Consider the following 20,850-nt stretch of genomic DNA (forward strand, 5'->3'; position numbering starts at 1 on the left):
GTATCGTAGAGGGGATGTAGTTCGGAGATCCATTTTAATGTATCATTTCTAAAACGCAAGACAATATCCCGGTTAGCTGTTGGTTCATTCTCCATTAATATTCCAATCTCATACGTTGTTGTTGGAGCATTGAATCGCCGTGGATGCTCTTCTTGCGGCCTTCGGTCTTCCCTTATGACAACTTTATGTTCTACCAAGTGTTCTTCTTCAATCCTCTCCTTTGTTGTTTTCAGCTGACAAATAAAGCTGTTGTTCTCATGTAAAAATTCAGTCAGACTTTGGAGAATGTCTCTATTGAGTCTACTGTCACGTCCCCGATTATGTAGTTCCTCTTCCAGACTATCCAAGAAGTAGACTTGAATAAACTTTGCTGTTTCATCTTCAGGTGGTAAAAGACTCCCAATCTGGTGGCAAACCTGGCCTCGAATTCTAAAAGAAGGATTCCACCCATGTACTGCCGCAATTTTGTGACCAAATGATGTCATTGCAAAACAATTGTTATAACAGCGTAGATTTTGCAGAAAATCTTTAGAGATGGGACCATTGCCGGAGAGCAAATCTTGAAGCAACTGAGGCAGTGGTGGAAAGCTATCAAGCACAACTTTGCCAGAAGAACAACAACAACCAGGGGTTTCTCCTTTAAATTTTACAGCTGAGCAATGTTGACATACTTTGTCCATTTTTCCTATATCAGCTGTAGTGAGAGAGTCATTTTTGTTGTAGAGCAATCCTTTTCTATTGCAGTGTTCTATTTCATGGTGTCTCAAAGCAGTCATTCGTTGTCTAGCTGCCTCGTTTTCTGTCAATTGCTGGGGCAAAGTCATACTCTCTCTCCATGCAGCCTCTCGTTGTTGCCCTTGGTATAGGCGAAAGCTTCGTTGGGTTTCCGATTCATTCTGATGTCGTTGAGCCACTCTCAACTGACCTTGTGTACGTCTACTTACCTCATATAATTCATTCGATCGTAATATTGCTTCTCTTTCCAGTGCATATCTTTGCCTTTCTTGAATTTCATCTTGTGATGAATTTAACCGCCTTACAGCATGTCTAGTTCTGTCAGCTTCACGTTGGGTTTCTCTTTCCAAATCTGACAGTCTTGCTCTCCTTTCTCTTTGACGTATCCTGTTAAGTTCTAGACGTCTTTCTCTATCTGAATTGTTTTCATTGGAGCGAATTGCAGCAACTCTTAGTCTATTAGCTTCCAATCTTTCCATTCTTTCTTCCTCACTTTCGTTTCTACTTCGTTTGGGTGGCATAATTTCGGTTTTAAACGGAAGCGTAAAGGAAATGTATACTAACTGAAATGGACGAACTATAAATAATATTTCTGAATAGTACAATTATAAACAATTATATTGTACCTATTTACTATGCCTCCCCACGGGACAGAGTTAGACACCAGGGTCGTTTTTTAACGTGGAGAAAAGGTACAAAAATAAAAATTGTCTCAGTCGTGAAGGATTTCTCCTCCACCGAAAGAGAACAAGAAAATGAAGTGCAGCATCTGAAGAACAGATACTACACTTTGATCTTGACCAAAAGGAATGAATAAAAGCGACCTACGTGTGACTCATTACTTCCGGGTGTAAACGTCACAATCTAAAAGTAATAATTAAAAAAAAAAAGTAAATGTAAAATAAATGTAATACCAACTTAGGTTAACTAAGTAAACAGTACAATTAAAACAGTTCTATTAAAACAAATAATTACTAAGATCTAGGTAATTGTTAGTCTCATTGTTATGGTTTTAAAGAAAAAAATGTGTAAAAAAAGTTCTGCTTTTGTGAGTACGTGTATTTCTTTTAAATTACATAACCTTTTTATTTTATTAATTATATCTCTTTTAAATTTATATATTTTGTTAGTAAACTGGAATAAATTCAGTTGAATAAAACCTTGTTCGTGTTCTTTACGTTAAACTCATATTTTTATAAAAGGTTCATCCGGTTTAAAGAAAGCGCTAAGTTTAAATAAGACTGGAAATAACTAATTCAATATATAAATAGAAAAATGAAATAAATATAAGCTTTAAGTCTTAAGACAGTAATAATCAAAATGTAATAAATTATTTGTAGTTCAAATCTATGATAAGACAGGCTTTCGAAATAGGCTCGACCAGAAAGATTAAATTGGAACGAAATTATAATCTCCGTGCCATTTTCAAAACAACCCCACAAAAGTAACGATATCCTGCAGTTGGTTAAATGACAATGGTTGTAAGAAAAATGTAAAAGAAAATGCGCTTATCTGTTTATTTTGACCTGTTTTATTTAATTAAAAAAACATTGGCTATAACTGGAAGAGAGCGTTATGTTTTGGGGGTTGTTTAAAAAATAGAATGGAAATAAAGTTAGTTCCGTTTTAATTGTCTTTAATTGCGGCAAGCGCTAACAAAATCGAAAAATCACTGTTTACATTCGAAATGTTAACTTTTATAGGTTTACAGGTTTGCTGACAAGGCTGGGGGTGTTTAATACAATTATTTCACTAAATTGATTTTTTTTCATTTAAAAATAAAATTATTTCTTTTTTAATAAAGTTTTATTTTAAAATATTTGTTTTTGTTTATTTATATAAAATTACGATAGTTGAATTGTATTCTTTCAATTATATTGACAAGTAAAATATAAAAGATTAAAACGGAACGAAATTGAAATTTCCATTACATTTTCAATACAATCCCAAAACATAAAGCTTTCCTCGACAATGAATTGTTTTGATAATATACGTAAAGTGAAATAAATCGAATATAAAATTAAATGAAAATATATTAAATAATTAAATGTTAAATAGATTTTGTAAATAGTACAGTTGAAATGATTAGAATATTTCCAATATGTAATAAGGTCGAGGTAATTAGTTAAAGAGATTTAATATAATGTGATATGCAAATGAGCATAAGTCATTCGATATGGGGGTGGTTTGTAGACTAGTATATAAAGAAATTAGGCAAAGATTCTTATGTCTCCTATAACAGAAACATCCTAAAATGGGTTCTAATGTTTCTCTACCAGGAGAGATCTACCCTCTAACCTCCTTTATATTTCGTTGATGATGGAGAGCTGTACACACAGACAGAAACGCACGAACCCTATTACTTTATAAAAATATAGATGGTAGTCATCTTTATAATTTGCTTATAGTTGGCATCTTTATCAAATTTGACAACATTTCTTTGAGAATGTATTTCTGTTATTAGCATGTTTTTGATTTTTGTCCTTATCTTGGTTGTTTTTATCTTCATAACATTCAACCATTTTAGTTACTGGCCATCTTCAGGTGCCTTTAATTCTATCTAGAGATTGTACGTTCAATCCTTGGCGAAGGACCTACAGAAAAATTTATTTTGACCAGATATTTTAAAAACATGGACTATAAAAATAAGATGTTTATTCCAATGGATTAAATAAATTATTCAGGTTGAAATTCATTAAAATTACCAAATATAAGGCACTCCTAGGGTTACGATCGCTTTATAAATATACGTTTACAAAATAGAAGTTAATGGGATCCTATTTGTTAGTAAAAATTGGGCAATGTTCTTGTCAATAAGTATTGTTGATATATATATATATATATAAATTTGAATAATTTAAAACTAATAAAACCGTTAAAAAGCGATAAAATGCATATTTTTTTGTTTTGATCTTAAATTTTTAGGAGATATATGAGTGTTGAAAGACATTGTTTCATACATTTTTTTAATCAGATTTTAGTTATTTGTTTGGTTGGTATGATTTGGGGGGTGTTAAACGGTATCATTTTATACCTGATGCCGTTTTAAACGTCTAACAGATTGACTTTAACAAAAACGTAACTAAAAATGTTATGAAAAAATGTCGTTTAAGGAAGGCGTATCTTGCCAAAAATTTAAGATAAAAACTCGCCATGTATTGTTTTCTGTTTTATTATTTTCCAATAATTCCTCTTTCTATAATTAGTGTTGCATATTTTAATAGATTCTGATTTATTGGAAGACATCAGATTAAATCTCTAAAAACAATCATTTTTAAAATAACCATTTATTTATTAGAATTATTAGAATTAATAAAAACAAATATTTTTTTTTTGTAACATTCATCTTTTTTTTATTGACATAAAAATGTGTAAGAGTGTAAACTACTAAAATGAACTTTTTAAAAATCCTATTTAAAAAATAATTAAATTATCAAATGAAATCCGCCAGAATGCATTTCTGCTTCTTCATAAACAAGTCAACCGCTTTAATTTTTGTTTACATTTTAAGAAAAAAATAAAATGAATTACTTTGTGACCCTTTGAAATTTCAAAAGAATTTGAAGGCATTTATGGCCTCCAGGTTTTTATGAAAGAGGATTAGAGGTGGGAAAAGATGCCATATTGAGGCCACAACAAAGAGTACATGAAATGAACAACGTTGGAAGTGTGTAGATTCGTACTCCATATAATGAAAGACAGACGAATATTGAAGGCTGAAAACCGACTTTATTTACTACCAACAATTTGTATTAGGAGTGGCAAAGTGTTCGTAGGATGGAATGTGATTTAACGAAGAATGGATTGTCCCATGTTCTCACACATTTAAAGTATCGAATTGAATGTCGTCTTTTTGAGCGATTCCTTGTGTTTTAAAAGATTGAAAGTTTTAGAAGATATTTGCATCCAATAATTTTATGATATAAAAGAGTAAAACAACATTATTTCCATCAAAATTAGTTTTTTAAATATTTTGGAAAAGAATAACAAAAAAAAAAAAACAAACAAAAAAAAACGACATGAGTGAAAAGCGTGAAACGAAAATGAACGTAAAAGATACTGCTATAGAGAGACACGACCTCCTCACTTTTTTTAACTACGATACATTAAAAGAGTATATATAAAAGGGGAAAAAGGATCATAATACTGTAGGGTCTAATAATGTGATGTTATAAAATGTAAAAATAAGAGAAAAGATAAATAGTTGTATGGGAGAAGGTGAACTAAGGATTTACTTTTCAATTCTAGGTCTTCATATTGACATATACACACACACACACACACGCACGCACACACACACACACACACATATATTTAATATCTATGTGTGTGTGTGTGTGTGTGTGTGTGTGTGTGTGTGTAACGGTATGACAATATACCCTGGCAAGTTTCCTAGTTATATATATATATATATATATATATATATATATATATATATATATATATATATATATATATATATATATATATATATATATATATATATATATATATAAGAGCAAATAGTTAATAAAACATGTTAAAAAACACTTTGAAAAAGAGTTAAAAACATATTTAATCTGAAAAAGAAACACTTAATAAGTGGATAATCCTTAATCCGCTGAGTTTCGAAGAAATACTTTCCTTCCCATCAGAGGGTGAGAATTAGCAAAATGAGAAATCGGATTTTGCATACAAAAGTATTTGATGAAACTGCAAGTAAGCCAAAAATCTTACTTGATAACAAAAAGTGAAGCAGAGGGAATATGGTGAAGAAAAAGATAATTTCACGGGGATCGATAGTCTGGTGAAAAGTAAAGTATCCAATGACGGTAAAGTCCAAAAATGTAAGTCCAAGAAAGTTAATTTAATTTTCCATTCGCACAAGTAAAATCCAAGGAAATCGCGTGATTGGAAGATAATAATCCAAAAGACCGAAATCGGTGGATTAATTCACAAATATGTACAAGGAAAAGGGGGGAAAAATTCCAATAATATTAATAAAAGAAAAATAAGATATGCGTTTAACACGGCTGCCGAGATATATATATATATATATATATATATATATATATATATATATATATATATATATAGTCATCCACATACAGTAGTGTTTCGTTGTATCACAGCTCATAAGCGCGGCTAGACCAGCACCTTTCTCTAGCCAGAGATTAAACTTTTTTTTCTTTTTTTTTAGAAGGTGGTCACCACTTATCAAGGCCCGGAAGCCACTCGGGGATAAGAGTTATTGTAAGTACAGTACATTAGTGTGGATATTTAATAAAGTATCTACTTAAGGGGCCGGTTCATCAGGAATTTGTTTACGTTGGACTTGAAGACATCCAACTTGTAGTCAGGTGGGAAGCAGGCAGACGGAAGAGAGTTCCACAGGCGTGCAATTCTAAGAAAGAAGCTTTGTTCATGGAATCTACGTTTTGATTTAGGCATAGATAAAGAGTGGGGAAAGTTTTTGACAGTGGATTCAGCTAGACTGGTGTTTTTCGTAAAAGATTGGCGAGGGGGGACCAGAGATTGGAGTTCAGACGAGCACCTGCCATGGAAATAACGATAAAACAAAGATAGGCTTGCAACGTCTCTTCTGTGGGAGAGAGGTTGCAGGGAAGAGAAAAGGGCATTCCCCACTAAGCCACAAAGTCTATTTTGTACTCTGTCAAGGCAGGATAGGCTGTTTTTAGCAGCTCCTGGCCAGATATGGCAGCAGTATTCCATCTTTGGACGTACTTGGCTTTTATATAGATAGAGAATTGCATCAGTAGTGGGATATCTTTTGGAGTGGTAAAAGGATCCCACCATTGGCAAGATTAGGAATGGAGGCCAAGCCCAGAAGCTTGTCAAAACATGGGGCTTCTCCTAGACGAGAGCCATCCATTTCAATTGATGCCAGATGGGGATCAGAGCGTTGATGATGTAAAGATAGGAGTTTGGTTTTAGATGCATTAAAGGTAACCAGCCACGTCTTCCCCCACTGAACCACTCGTTCGAGATCAGAGGAGAGAGAATCAGAGAGAGCTTCGTCATTTACGGCCTTTGATTTGTTGCCGTAGATGGTCGTGTCATCAGCACAGATGTCAACGAATGATTTATGTGTTTAGGGATCGCGAACAATCTGAGTGAGGTCATAAGCAATGGCAAAATCATGACAGAACCTCCCCTCATCGTCCATCTTATTTGAGTGGGTCAGCCATTCCACGTTATGGACATTGAAGTCACCACAGATGTGGATGTTAGCCGAGGAATGTGCAGACAGGATGTGGTCTATTTTCTCAGATATGCTCTTAAAGATAGTAACTCCGCTGTTGTGGGGGCCGATAGAGGGCAAATCTAAATGCAGTGGTGTAAGCAAGTTCAACCCGGAAGCACATATAAGGTAAATTAGGATCTTCTCTAGAGATATCTCTGCCACATGGGAAGCCATCTTTAATGTAGGCACATATTCCATGCCCATGGTGTCAGATTTAGATGTTAAGTTAGAGTATCCGTTAATTATGAACTCATCTAGGGAAGTGGTCGGCCCTATTCCAGTTTCGCTAAGAAAACTTACAATCATCGAGTTGATAGTCGGCAGTTCTAATCTCTGGCCCATGGGATTGGTGTCCGCAAACCATCTCCTCAAATATCCATTTAAATAGACACTCACCCACCGCTTTTACAGTGCTCGAGCTGCTTGTTTATTTACAAACAAAAAACAGTAAGCCTCACAATGCCAATTAAGCAGCGGGTGAGATACATTTGCGACAGTGCTCTACTTAAATGGGGGGGGGGTTAGATATAGTCATCCATATAGTACTGTTTCGCTGTATCACAGCTCATCAGTGCGGCTAGATCAGCACCTTTCCTTACGTGTGTGTGTGTGTGTGTGTGTGTGTGTGTGTGTGTGTGTGTGTGTGTGTGTGTGTGTGTGTGTGTGTGTGTGTGTGTGTGTGTGTGGCAGTATGAAAATATACCCTGGCAAGTTTCTTAATATATATATTATGTGCATCATGTATCTACTATATATATACACCATATATCTATTGTGTATATATATATATATATATATATATATATATATATATATATATATATATATATATATATATATGATGAGAATAAGGAAAATAGTATTCCAACGAGATAGAGAAAAAACAAATCCTACACTCTTCACAACGTTATGACTTTTTTGAATTTCCAACGACTTTTTCGTTCTGAACGTTGATGGACATATAACTTGGTTTGTTCCTTTTTTATCTCTCTCTCTATATATGTATATATCTCTCGCTCTATATGTATATATCTCTCTCTATATACATATGTATATATCTCTCTCTCTATATGTATATATGCATATACCCACAAATGTTTCTGTGTATCTTATGAGTAGGGCTATGACGAGAGAATATTCTTTTCATTATTTTGGCTCTCCAATATATATTAGTTAATATCTTATATGTTTCTATATAGAGTGATGTGGTTCTTGATTGATTAACTGTGTCTAACTGTGTCAGATATATACTCGAGAATCAAAACAATGAAAAGAATAATCTCTTGTCATAGCCCTACTTATGAGTATATTTTCATAGTACTACTAAGATCTACTAATGCATTGATCATTATCAAAGTAAATCTTATATATATATATATATATATATATATATATATATATATATATATATATATATATATATATTAGTCCTCGAGCGACAGTTACAATTTAAAAACATTATCTTTCATCTAGCAATTAATGATATAGATATAAAATTTTCAATGATTTTTTTTTAAGTGCGACAGAATGTACATTACATAAAATAAATCCAAGGTAATTTTTTGATTCAATTTAAATTAAATTTTTATACCTGTGTAAAATTTATAAAAGTTCACTTTGAAGATAAATAAATTTCAAATTGAATCTTGTACCTTTATTTTTAAAGCCTATAGTAAAAACATTTTGTTTAACAATTTTCATGCCTTGGATGAAATGCTTTTCTAACGTATATATATATATATATCTATATTTTTATAAAGTAATAGGGTTCGTGTGTTTCTGTCTGTGTGTACAGCTCTCCATCATCAACGAAATATAAAGGAGGTAAGACGGTAGATCTCTCCTGGTAGAGAAACATTAGAACCCATTTTAGGATGTTTCTGTTATAGGAGACATAAGAATATATGCCTAATTTCTTTATATACTAGTCTACAAACCACCCCCATATCGAATGACTTATGCTCATTTGCATATCACATTATATTAAATCTCTTTAACTAATTACCTCGACCTTATTACATATTGGAAATATTCTAATCATTTCAACTGTACTATTTACAAAATCTATTTAACATTTAATTATTTAATATATTTTCATTTAATTTTATATTCGATTTATTTCACTTTACGTATATTATCAAAACAATTCATTGGCGAGCAAAGCTTTATGTTTTGGGATTGTATTGAAAATGTAATGGAAATTTCAATTTCGTTCCGTTTTAATCTTTTATATTTTACTTGCCAATATTATTGAAAGAATACAATTCAACTATCGTAATTTTATATAAATAAACAAAAACAAATATTTTAAAATAAAACTTTATTAAAAAAGAAATAATTTTATTTTTAAATGAAAAAAATCAATTTAGTAAAATAATTGTATTAAACACCCCCAGCCTTGTCAGCAAACCTGTAAACCTATAAAAGTTAACATTTCGAATGTAAACAGTGATTTTTCGATTTTCTTAGCGCTTGCCGCAATTAAAGACAATTAAAACGGAACTAACTTTATTTCCATTCTATTTTTTAAACAACCCCCAAAACATAACGCTCTCTTCCAGTTATAGCCAATTTTTTTTTAATTAAATAAAACAGGTCAAAATAAACAGATAAGCGCATTTTCTTTTACATTTTTCTTACAACCAACGTTGTCATTTTAACCAACTGCAGGATATCGTTACTTTTGTGGGGTTGTTTTGAAAATGGCACGGAGATTATAATTTCGTTCCAATTTAATATTTCTGGTCGAGCCTATTTCGAAAGCCTGTCTTATCATAGATTTGAACTACAAATAATTTATTACATTTTGATTATTACTATCTTAAGACTTAAAGCTTATATTTATTTCATTTTTCTATTTATATATTGAATTAGTTATTTCCAGTCTTATTTAAACTTAGTGCTTTCTTTAAACCGGATGAACCTTTTATAAAAATATGAGTTTAACGTAAAGAACACGAACAAGGTTTTATTCAACTGAATTTCTTCCAGTTTACTAACAAAATATATAAATTTAAAAGAGATATAAATAATAAAATAAAAAGGTTATGTAATTTAAAAGAAATACACGTACTCACAAAAGCAGAACTTTTTTTACACATTTTTTTCTTTAAAACCATAACAATGAGACTAACAATTACCTAGATCTTAGTAATTATTTGTTTTAATAGAACTGTTTTAATTGTACTGTTTACTTAGTTAACCTAAGTTGGTATTACATTTATTTTACATTTACTTTTTTTTTTTTAATTATTACTTTTAGACTGTGACGTTTACACCCGGAAGTAATGAGTCACACGTAGGTCGCTTTTATTCATTCCTTTTGGTCAAGATCAAAGTGTAGTATCTGTTCTTCAGATGCTGCACTTCATTTTCTTGTTCTCTTTCGGTGGAGGAGAAATCCTTCACGACTGAGACAATTTTTATTTTTGTACCTTTTCTCCACGTTAAAAAACGACCCTGGTGTCTAACTCTGTCCCGTGGGGAGGCATAGTAAATAGGTACAATATAATTGTTTATAATTGTACTATTCAGAAATATTATTTATAGTTCGTCCATTTCAGTTAGTATACATTTCCTTTACGCTTAATTAATTTACAATCATTAATATCGTTAAACAATTCCGTTTAAAACCGAAATTATGCCACCCAAACGAAGTAGAAACGAAAGTGAGGAAGAAAGAATGGAAAGATTGGAAGCTAATAGACTAAGAGTTGCTGCAGTTCGCTCCAATGAAAACAATTCAGATAGAGAAAGACGTCTAGAACTTAACAGGATACGTAAAAGAGAAAGGAGAGCAAGACTGTCAGATTTGGAAAGAGAAACCCAACGTGAAGCTGACAGAACTAGACATGCTGTAAGGCGGTTAAATTCATCACAAGATGAAATTCAAGAAAGGCAAAGATATGCACTGGAAAGAGAAGCAATATTACGATCGAATGAATTATATGAGGTAAGTAGACGTACGCAAGGTCAGTTAAGAGTGGCTCAACGACATCAGAATGAATCGGAAACCCAACTAAGCTTTCGCCTATACCAAGGGCAACAACGAGAGGCTGCATGGAGAGAGAGTATGACTTTGCCCCAGCAATTGACAGAAAACGAGGCAGCTAGACAACGAATGACTGCTTTGAGACACCATGAAATAGAACACTGCAATAGAAAAGGATTGCTCTACAACAAAAATGACTCTCTCACTACAGCTGATATAGGAAAAATGGACAAAGTATGTCAACATTGCTCAGCTGTAAAATTTAAAGGAGAAACCCCTGGTTGTTGTTGTTCTTCTGGCAAAGTTGTGCTTGATAGCTTTCCACCACTGCCTCAGTTGCTTCAAGATTTGCTCTCCGGCAATGGTCCCATCTCTAAAGATTTTCTGCAAAATCTACGCAGTTATAACAATTGTTTTGCAATGACATCATTTGGTCACAAAATTGTGGCAGTACATGGGTGGAATCCTTCTTTTAGAATTCGAGGCCAGGTTTGCCACCAGATTGGGAGTCTTTTACCACCTGAAGATGAAACAGCAAAGTTTATTCAAGTCTACTTCTTGGATAGTCTGGAAGAGGAACTACATAATCAGGGACGTGACAGTAGACTCAATAGAGACATTCTCCAAAGTCTGACTGAATTTTTACATGAGAACAACAGCTTTATTTGTCAGCTGAAAACAACAAAGGAGAGGATTGAAGAAGAACACTTGGTAGAACATAAAGTTGTCATAAGGGAAGACCGAAGGCCGCAAGAAGAGCATCCACGGCGATTCAATGCTCCAACAACAACGTATGAGATTGGAATATTAATGGAGAATGAACCAACAGCTAACCGGGATATTGTCTTGCGTTTTAGAAATGATACATTAAAATGGATCTCCGAACTACATCCCCTCTACGATACTTTAATGTACCCGTTAATGTACCCCTATGGTTCTCCATCTTACAACATCTACATGAAGGCATCCAATGGGCGAAAAGTTACCCAACAGCAATTTTATTCGTACCATTTAATGACTCGGCCTGGAAACTATTTTCTCTGGTACCAAAGGCTATTTCAACAATGGCTGGTGGATGTGTACTGCAAGATTGAAACAGAACGTTTACAGTTCCTGAGGCGTGAGCAACAGACCCTGAGAGCTGACAATTATAGCAACTTGAGAGATTCAATTCTTAGGGAGGATGGGAATCCAGAACAGTTTGGTCAACGAGTTGTTCTTCCGGCAACTTATACAGGAGGCCCTCGATACATGTTTGAGCATCAAAGTGATGCCATGGCATATGTTCGGCGAATGGGCCGAGCCGACCTCTTCATCACGTTCACAACAAATCCAAAGTGGACAGAAATTACAGAAAATTGTCTTCAAGGGCAAGACCCTCAGGATCGTCCAGATATTGTTGCCAGGGTTTTCAGGCAGAAGCTAAAAAAGTTACTTGAATTTATTAAAAAGGGAGGATTTGGCAGGTTGAGGGCTTTCCTGTACAGTATTGAATATCAAAAAAGAGGACTGCCGCATGCACACATCCTCACCTGGCAGGCCCCAGAGGACAAACTTCTACCAGAAAAAATGGATCTCTGCATATCTGCAGAGATCCCTGACAAAGAGGAAGATCCTGATCTTCATGCTAAAGTGATGGCACATATGGTGCATGGACCTTGTGGACCATTTAATCCAAATTGTCCATGTACGATTGACAACAAATGTTCCAAAAAATACCCAAAAGAATTTCTTCAGTGTACCGAGCAAGGCCAAGACTCTTACCCCAAGTACAGGCGAAGAAAACCAGAAGATGGAAGCCAGACTGGTACAATAAGGATGAAGAGAAATGGTCGGTATGTTAATCAAGAAATAACAAACCAGTGGATTGTTCCGTACAACAAGGTCCTCCTTCAGCAGTTCAACGCTCACATTAACGTAGAAATTTGCAGCTCGATCCAAAGCATCAAATATGTCCTCAAATACGTGAATAAAGGATGTGATCAAGCAGTGTTTGAACTACAAAGAACTGATGGAGCAGCTAACCAACAAGGCCAAGTACAAAGTCACATTGTGGATGAGATCCAGCAGTTCCAGAATGCAAGGTATGTCGGCAGTTCAGAGGCGGCCTGAAGGATATTGGAACATCCCATCCATGAACATTTCCCCCCAATTGTACAACTTTCTGTTCATCTTGAAAATGGGCAGAATGTCATGTTCTCAGCTGATACTGCTCTGGAACGAGCCCAAGGTCCACCGCCTGCCACAACTTTGACACCATTTTTTCAACTCTGCCATGAGGATGACTTTGCAAGGGGTCTCAAATACGTAGAAGTCCCTGAGTTTTACACTTGGAACAAATCGACAAAGAAATGGATGAGAAGAATGCGTGGGGTACAAGTTGAAGGTGCTGAAAATGATGATGTATGGAAGGCACCATGCATTAGTCCAAAAGCAGGGGAGTGTTATTTCTTACGCCTGTTGCTCAATGAGGTTGCTGGTCCAACTTCATTTCAAAATTTGTGAGCATACAATGGTCAGGTGTTTGAAACATACAGAGCAGCGTGCCTTGCTCGAGGCCTTCTAGAAAATGACCATCACTTGCATCAAGCAGTAGGAGAGGCAAGTGCCACTCAATCACCTTCAAATTTGCGAAGCCTATTTGTGATAATTTTAACAGCCTGTGAGCCAAGAAATCCTCTTGAGATCTGGATGGCTTTTCGTGATGTAATATCTGAAGACATTCTTCACAGATACAGGCAAGAAGTTAACAATCCAGAAGCAGATTTTAATGAGGACATCTACAATAAAACTCTTTGTCTAATTGAAGAAAAAGTTCTCCTTATGTGCGGTCAACCATTGGCAAGCTATGGATTACCTGCACCAACGCAAGGGAGAGATGAAAGACTCGCGAGAGAGTATCAACGTGAAGTTACTTATAATCTTGAAGAACTTTCCCTACAAGCAAAAAATATGCAAGAAAAACTGACCGATTCTCAGAGAGAAGTTTACAATTCATTCATGGCAATGTTGGAAGCACAAGGTGAAATGAACAAAAACATGATGTTTCTTGATGCTCCAGGTGGTACGGGCAAGACTTTTGTAATCAATTTGATCCTTGCAAAGATTAGATCCATGAGAAAGATTGTGCTTGCAACAGCATCCAGTGGCATTGCTGCTACTCTACTACAAGGTGGCCGCACTCTTCACAGCACTTTTAAAGTACCCTTGGATACTCATCGAATGGATCAGCCAGTTTGCAAAATTACTGGTAACTCAGCCTTGGCAAATGTAATTAGAGACACCTCTGCAATCATTGTAGACGAAGCTCCAATGACGCACAAGAGTGCTTATGAAGCAATTGACCGAACACTGCAAGACATCACAGGAAACAAGAATCCCATGGGTGGCATTCCAACCTTATTTTGCGGTGATTTCCGTCAAATCCTCCCAGTGGTTAAAAATCGCACAAGGGCTAACATTGTCAATGCAAGTTTGAAACAATCCTATCTCTGGAGGCACGTTATAGTGAAGAGACTGACTACTAATATGAGAGCCTATATCTCTAACACAGCTACAGCAGACTTCTCAAAATTGCTTCTCCAAATCGGTAATGGTCAGTTTCCTATCACTTCTTCACCTGACACAATTAAGATTCCAACTGCGCTTGGTAAATGTGTCGGTAATCAGAAGCAACTGAAAGACAAAGTGTACCCAGACCTGCAAAACAATGGAAAATCACCGGATTGGCTTGCTGAGAGGGCTATTATTTCGCCATTAAACAGCAATGTGAATCATTTGAACAATTCAATAATGAATGAATTTCCAGGAGACACAAAGCAATACAAGTCAGTTGATTCGGCTACTAATGAATATGAAGCTGTTCACTACCCTGTGGAGTTTTTAAACTCTTTGGAGATATCTGGAATGCCTCCACACATTTTAAATCTCAAAATTGGATCGCCAATCATGATTCTTCGATCCTTGGAACCGCCAAAAACAACAAACGGAACCAGATGTGTTATCACCAGATTGCACACCAATGTACTTGAGGCCACCATTTCCTGTGGTCCCTACAAAGGCGAAACTGTTCTACTGCCAAGGATCCCCTTAGTTCCATCGGACTCAGAACTTCCATTTAAATTCCGGAGACTCCAATTTCCTGTGAAGGTGTGTTTTGCAATGAGCATAAACAAAAGTCAAGGTCAGACATTTAACACCATTGGCGTAGACTTGACATCAGACTGCTTCAGTCACGGTATGTTCTACGTCTCCATCAGCCGGACAGGAAGTTCAGAAAAACTCTACATTCTGGCTCCAAATCAAAGCAGCAGAAATGTAGTTTACCCTGAGGCTCTTCAGTGAAAAGTTCGAGAAATGGATATGAGGAAAAACTGACATGATCTGATTGTGGTAAGTTTTTAGTATTGAATGTGCAAGATAAAATTTAAGCAAGAGTTGAAAATTACTTCAATGAAAAATTTACTATGTAACATCAAGTAACCTTCCTTTTTGATGAAAATGTTTTGTGAAGTTCCTGATTGAATTTCAGTCACTACAAGAGGTAGTTAAAATGTTAATCACCTTATGCAATCGTTGCTCTTACAACATCAACTTACTGGAAAGGTGCCCACAGATTTTGGTACCCGAGTGCGCAACAAAGCTCCGTGCGAAGCACGGGTATCTTTGCTAGTATATATATATATATATATATATATATATATATATATATATATATATATATATATATATGTTCAGGTTTGAGGTGTTCAAAGATACACAGAAACGTTTGTGAGTATATGCATATATATATATATAGAGAGAGAGAGATAAAAAAAAACAAATCATCACTTTTTATTGAGCAATATATATATATATATATATATATATATATATATATATATATAGCATTTTTTGAGGTAGGATTTTAATCTTAAGATTGTTTCTTAAAAATGGGTTAATTTATTAAAATTAAATTGTCAATAATTGATCATTATTTACATGAAATAACATCCTTTTATTTCTCTAACAATTATTCTTATCAGTTTGACAGCTTTATGAACTGCATTTCACATCCAATAAACAAAGTTCAATTGATCAGATTTGTTGAAGGAAATCTCATAACAAGTGAGATTTTAATAAAAATTAAAACAAATTAAAACTTTCCTTACCTTTGTTATTGGAACTATTCTTTACTCTGCGTGAGGAAAAACTTCAATGAAAGACACTTCAATCTATTAAGAGTTGTTAATGCATATGTGTATGTGCATATGATTAAAAGTTTTAAAAAACATGCAGACGTGCAATGGCGGTTCTGTTAGTAGTTTGGTTAGTAACACAATTCCCAAACTGCAATAAATATTTGAAGCAAAATTTTTGAGGAAAAAAAAGAGAGAAAAGGTCAAATTTAATCTCAACAAACATGCAGAATTGTTATGGCTGTTCTGTTAGTATTTCGATTAGTATGTCTAGCGGAATTGTTGCTAATTTTGTGTTTTTTTCTGCTATATCTAGAGGTTTTGTTTGGAATCTAGCAAGTAATATTTTGATATAGCGATTATTTTTTTTCCTGTTGATTTTTTTTTTATCACCCGGATCCTGCAATTTCAAATGTCATTTAACCTATTTACTGTATTCATTTCACTTTTGAGTCATTATATAAGACTATTTTTAAAGCATCCTTCCATGTATTTACATGTATATGTAAATCAAAATGGCTGGAAATTTTCATCAACTGGTTATGCAAGATAAATACTTAAAATCAAAAGAAAAATAAAAGAAATCAACGAAATTCAGAAAAGAAATTACTATTTGCAAACAAAAATAAATAAATACAAAAAAATAAATAACCCAGAAATCTACAAAAATCACACAACAAATTAATACAGTTGATTAATTAGCTTTGTAACCGCTTGACATAACTAGTTGATAAAATTTGGCAGAAATTTTGTCAGCTGACCACTTAAATATGACCAATTAAAAGCAATAGTTTAGTGAATTTTTTTTTTTTACAATTAGTGATCTATCTCGTTTGTGGGTCGATAGTGTACAAAGAATATTGTTCTGTCAGTGAGCACACTCAGTTTCTATTAATGCAATACCAGGTCAGACGAAAGATGTGCATCCAGCGTGCAGGAAGAATTGATGATGTATTGAAGGTCAAGCAATAAATACTCTTCAGAGAGTGATGCACCTGACAAGACATTAAGTGACATGTATGATGAAAGCGCCATAGAAGAGGCACCTGAGACCATACCATTAAGACAGAGCACCTTTTCCACATTGCAATTTATGTGATGTTGAGATTATGGACGAGTGTGATGAGCATGCATGGAAGCGCCCCAGAACGGTGTGTGCATGCTTTCACTGAACATTCCTTTATTTGATGAGTGATATAAGGACGAGACAAATAGTTCATCAGTGGCTTTTAGGTCGCTCTTAGTCCATGTTTATATTGGTGCTACTGATTGAATGTGTGTCAGTGTTATTGTCCGACTTCGTATCAGCATTGGCTGTTGTGTGCATGTTGTTGATCATGCTACGTTAAAAAGATATGTCAGTTGATTTAAGTAAACGTATCGAGGTTGTATTGAGTGAGTTCTCTTGCGCCTTGTTTTCTTTTTCTTTTTTTTTTTTTTGACACATATCCAGGAATTATGTAATGGTAAGAATAACAAAAATGACACAAACATAGAATAAATAAAATAAAATGACAACATACTTCAAAAAGGTTCATTGGGAAACCATCAGTGATCACATCACAAATGCCCTATGGAGTATCTTTTCCTTACCTGCTGATCAATGTGAAAATGAGACAACTGAATGGTTCAAAGTAGGAGCTGAAGTACATGTTCCCACATGGAAGTGCTGTAGTAAGCCCCACCCTCCCCAATGATTCACCTCAATCTATGCAGCTGCCGTTGTGCAAAAGCAGTATGCATTCTTTCAATTCATCCATGATAAGTCAAGTACAAAAATTTTTTAAAAATCATAGATGCTAGAAATCACAGACAATTGAAATCATGCTAGAAACAAATTGGGTCGGAAAAGTGAGGAACTTTAAATTGCAAGGGATAAGAGGGCCAATCAAATTACAAGAAATTTGTTGCTAAGAGGAAACGAGGACTCTGGAGATCATAAAGTAAAAATAAAAGAAAAGAGTGAGTCAGTTGGAACTGAGAAACGGAAGAGATCAAGAAAAGGAGTCCTTGCAGACACATCAAAGTACCTTTTTTTACTATGAAAAAAAAGGAGAAAAAACATATATTACAAAGGAGAAAGCCCCTAATTCCATTTCTGACCATGCTAAACTTAAGGTACCTATCTAAATCATTACACCCCCTCCGACTAAAAAAACAGGACAGTTTCCATACCAAATTCGTCAACTTCAAGGAAAGTTTAGTTTAATCCTTAGAAGTTTAACCTCACAAGTTCAACAAAAAAAGAAATAACTATTCTGTAATTCGACTAACCGGTCAATTAAATTCAAGTTAATTCCACGTAGAAATGACAAAGATTTATTTCTGTGTTTGTGATTTTCTCTTTGACAAGTTCGTATCATTTAAAAAAAAAAAAAAAAGAAAGAAAAATCTCTGGTCTTTTTTCTTTCATTAATAAATGGATATTACTATGTCATTTTCCTTTAAGTTTTCTTGTCTTTACGTTTTTATTTTGTTGTACCATTTTTTGCTGTGCAAGGAAGATGAAGTATCTTCCTTACCTGTGAGCATCAACTCAAGTCATATTTATGTGTCCCCCCACGAGAACAAACGGATAACGGAGCATATAACATTGGTGTCAGAAAATATAAACTTTTCTTAAAAGAGAAGTGAACACAGAATTGATATACAATAATAGAAGTACAGACCTGCCACATTCAAAACTCTTAAACAACACGCGCGCGCAAAGCAAAAAAAAAAAAAACAAACAAAAAGTGATTCCATTAATTAAATCTTGTCAGCAATGGATTATTCAGGATTTCCAACAGACAATTTTTGAGCCATATTAGAGACCAAAAGGTCACAATATTCAAATTCAAACAAGAGCCGTCACATACATCAGATGTCATAATTCGGTAACTGATGAAGGAACTAAACAATATGTTAATAGCTATGAGATCGTCAACTCCATCAGGACCGCAGCTTCAGCAGATTATAGTTTGCTCCGAAGGCAGCAATCTCTACATGACTGTATGCGAGGAATATTACTCATTTCAGCTAAGTGTTAATATGACCGAATTCATAACAGATTTAAATAAGGCATATGCCATTCGTGTGAGACCAGAGTGAGAAGCTTATTTCAAATTGGGGGAAGAATTCATGAAAGTGGCAATACAGTTAATAAATGAGAGGATGTGACCTACAGCGTAATGAGGGTGAAAGACTAAGTGATTTTGCAGGCAGGTTGGAGTGTGCAATCAGAGAGGCAGCAGTTCATATCAAGGACAAGAATAGAAACAAAAAACAGGCCGAAATGTCAACGGATTCAGTCTTTTCTTTAATGGGCCCCATGTTGATGAGTGGAAAGGTGAAAATGTGGACACTAAACATTTTCACACATATATATATATATATTATTCCTCAATTGGAATTATTTTATTTTGAGATGAGCATTTTTATGTTAATTTTTTATTTTTATTTCGGACTATTAGTCTCATCTTTATTAGTTGTTGTTTGTTTGTTTTTTTTTATTGGTTCACAACGTTTCGGCCAACTTCCTCTGGCCTTCGTCAGGTGGTAACCGCGACGGATAGGAACTTCGAATCTCCTAACTGCATTCTCAGCCATCACTGCCATCCGTAGTTGTCGTCGTCTCACCACATTTTTGACCAATTACCTCTGGCACGCTTTGGGTGGGATTGAAACCGCTATCTTCAGACAATGTTCATCTGGAACCGTAGAGATTCAATGTCTCTATCAACTGCGCCACGGATGGCAGTGATGGCTGAGAATGCAGTTAGGAGATTCGAAGTTCCTATCCGTCGCGGTTACCACCTGACGAAGGCCAGAGGAAGTTGGCCGAAACGTTGTGAACCAATAAAAAAAAAACAAACAAGCAACAACTAATAAAGATGAGACTAATAGTCCGAAATAAAAATAAAAAATTAACATTTTCACACATGTAGTAAAAACTAGGGATAGACACTACACAGCTGAGGATATTACAAATGAGGCACAAAAGTACTTAGAGGCATTCAATTGAACTCGTCTTCAGAGACAAAACTGGTAGTGTACGTCTCACAAGGTTACATAGTCCTAAAAGCCTCCATGAAACCCAGACACAAACGTGGCACAGAGATAGCCGAAACCTGAAGAAGGCTATTCAGACTTATTAAAAAACAGGAATATCCTCTGAACAGAATGAGAGATATATATCAGCAAGAATATCTCAAACAGACAGTACAATACATCACCATGAAAAATTAATGGACCTCCAAACAGGAGTAGATATGTGACCTTTCTGGGTCACTAGCAACAGATGTGAACCCTCAGCGATCCCTAAATAGGGATCCCTTGTCACATACGCAGAGAATTTTTCGCAAGATCTCTCGATGCAGTAGGATTCGTTGAAAGATTTGGTCAGAGTCGATTTCACCTTCGGGTTGATATGCTGCTGTCACACTGGAAGTGAATAGATTTTCATGCACGCGAAAGACATATCTATTCTACTTGGTTAATTCAAGTTAAATAAACACAATATGATATAAATTTATATACAATTGTTCAGTTGTTGATTTTTGACAAAACACAGATTTAATTACTCTCAGTTTTGTGTTGGTGAGGTTGAGAAGAGAGGGGTGGCAACAACTCTTCGATTAGGATTAGATTCGCTCAGAACTCAGCTCCAACTACTGATTTCGGTGTGTAGATTCGCTCACGTGCGGAGGTATCGGGGTAGGGTA

At 34.8% G+C, this 20,850-nt stretch overlaps 1 protein-coding gene across 1 annotated transcript in view; it reads right to left on the reverse strand.

Annotated features, from left to right (window-relative positions):
• Window positions 1–16,410, reverse strand: part of LOC145242959 (protocadherin-19-like) — a 37,801-nt gene extending 21,391 nt beyond the window's left edge. Inside the window, exon 1 of the mRNA XM_080106071.1 lies at window positions 16,121–16,410. The gene's annotated coding sequence lies outside the window, so the exon portion shown is untranslated. The remainder of the gene's footprint in view (window positions 1–16,120) is intronic.
• Between the last annotated feature and the right edge of the window lie 4,440 nt (window positions 16,411–20,850).

Source organism: Euprymna scolopes, chromosome 21, assembly GCF_053919585.1.
Source record: "Euprymna scolopes isolate OS-2025 chromosome 21, ASM5391958v1, whole genome shotgun sequence".
In the NCBI taxonomy this organism is placed as follows: Eukaryota; Metazoa; Mollusca; class Cephalopoda; order Sepiida; family Sepiolidae; genus Euprymna; species Euprymna scolopes.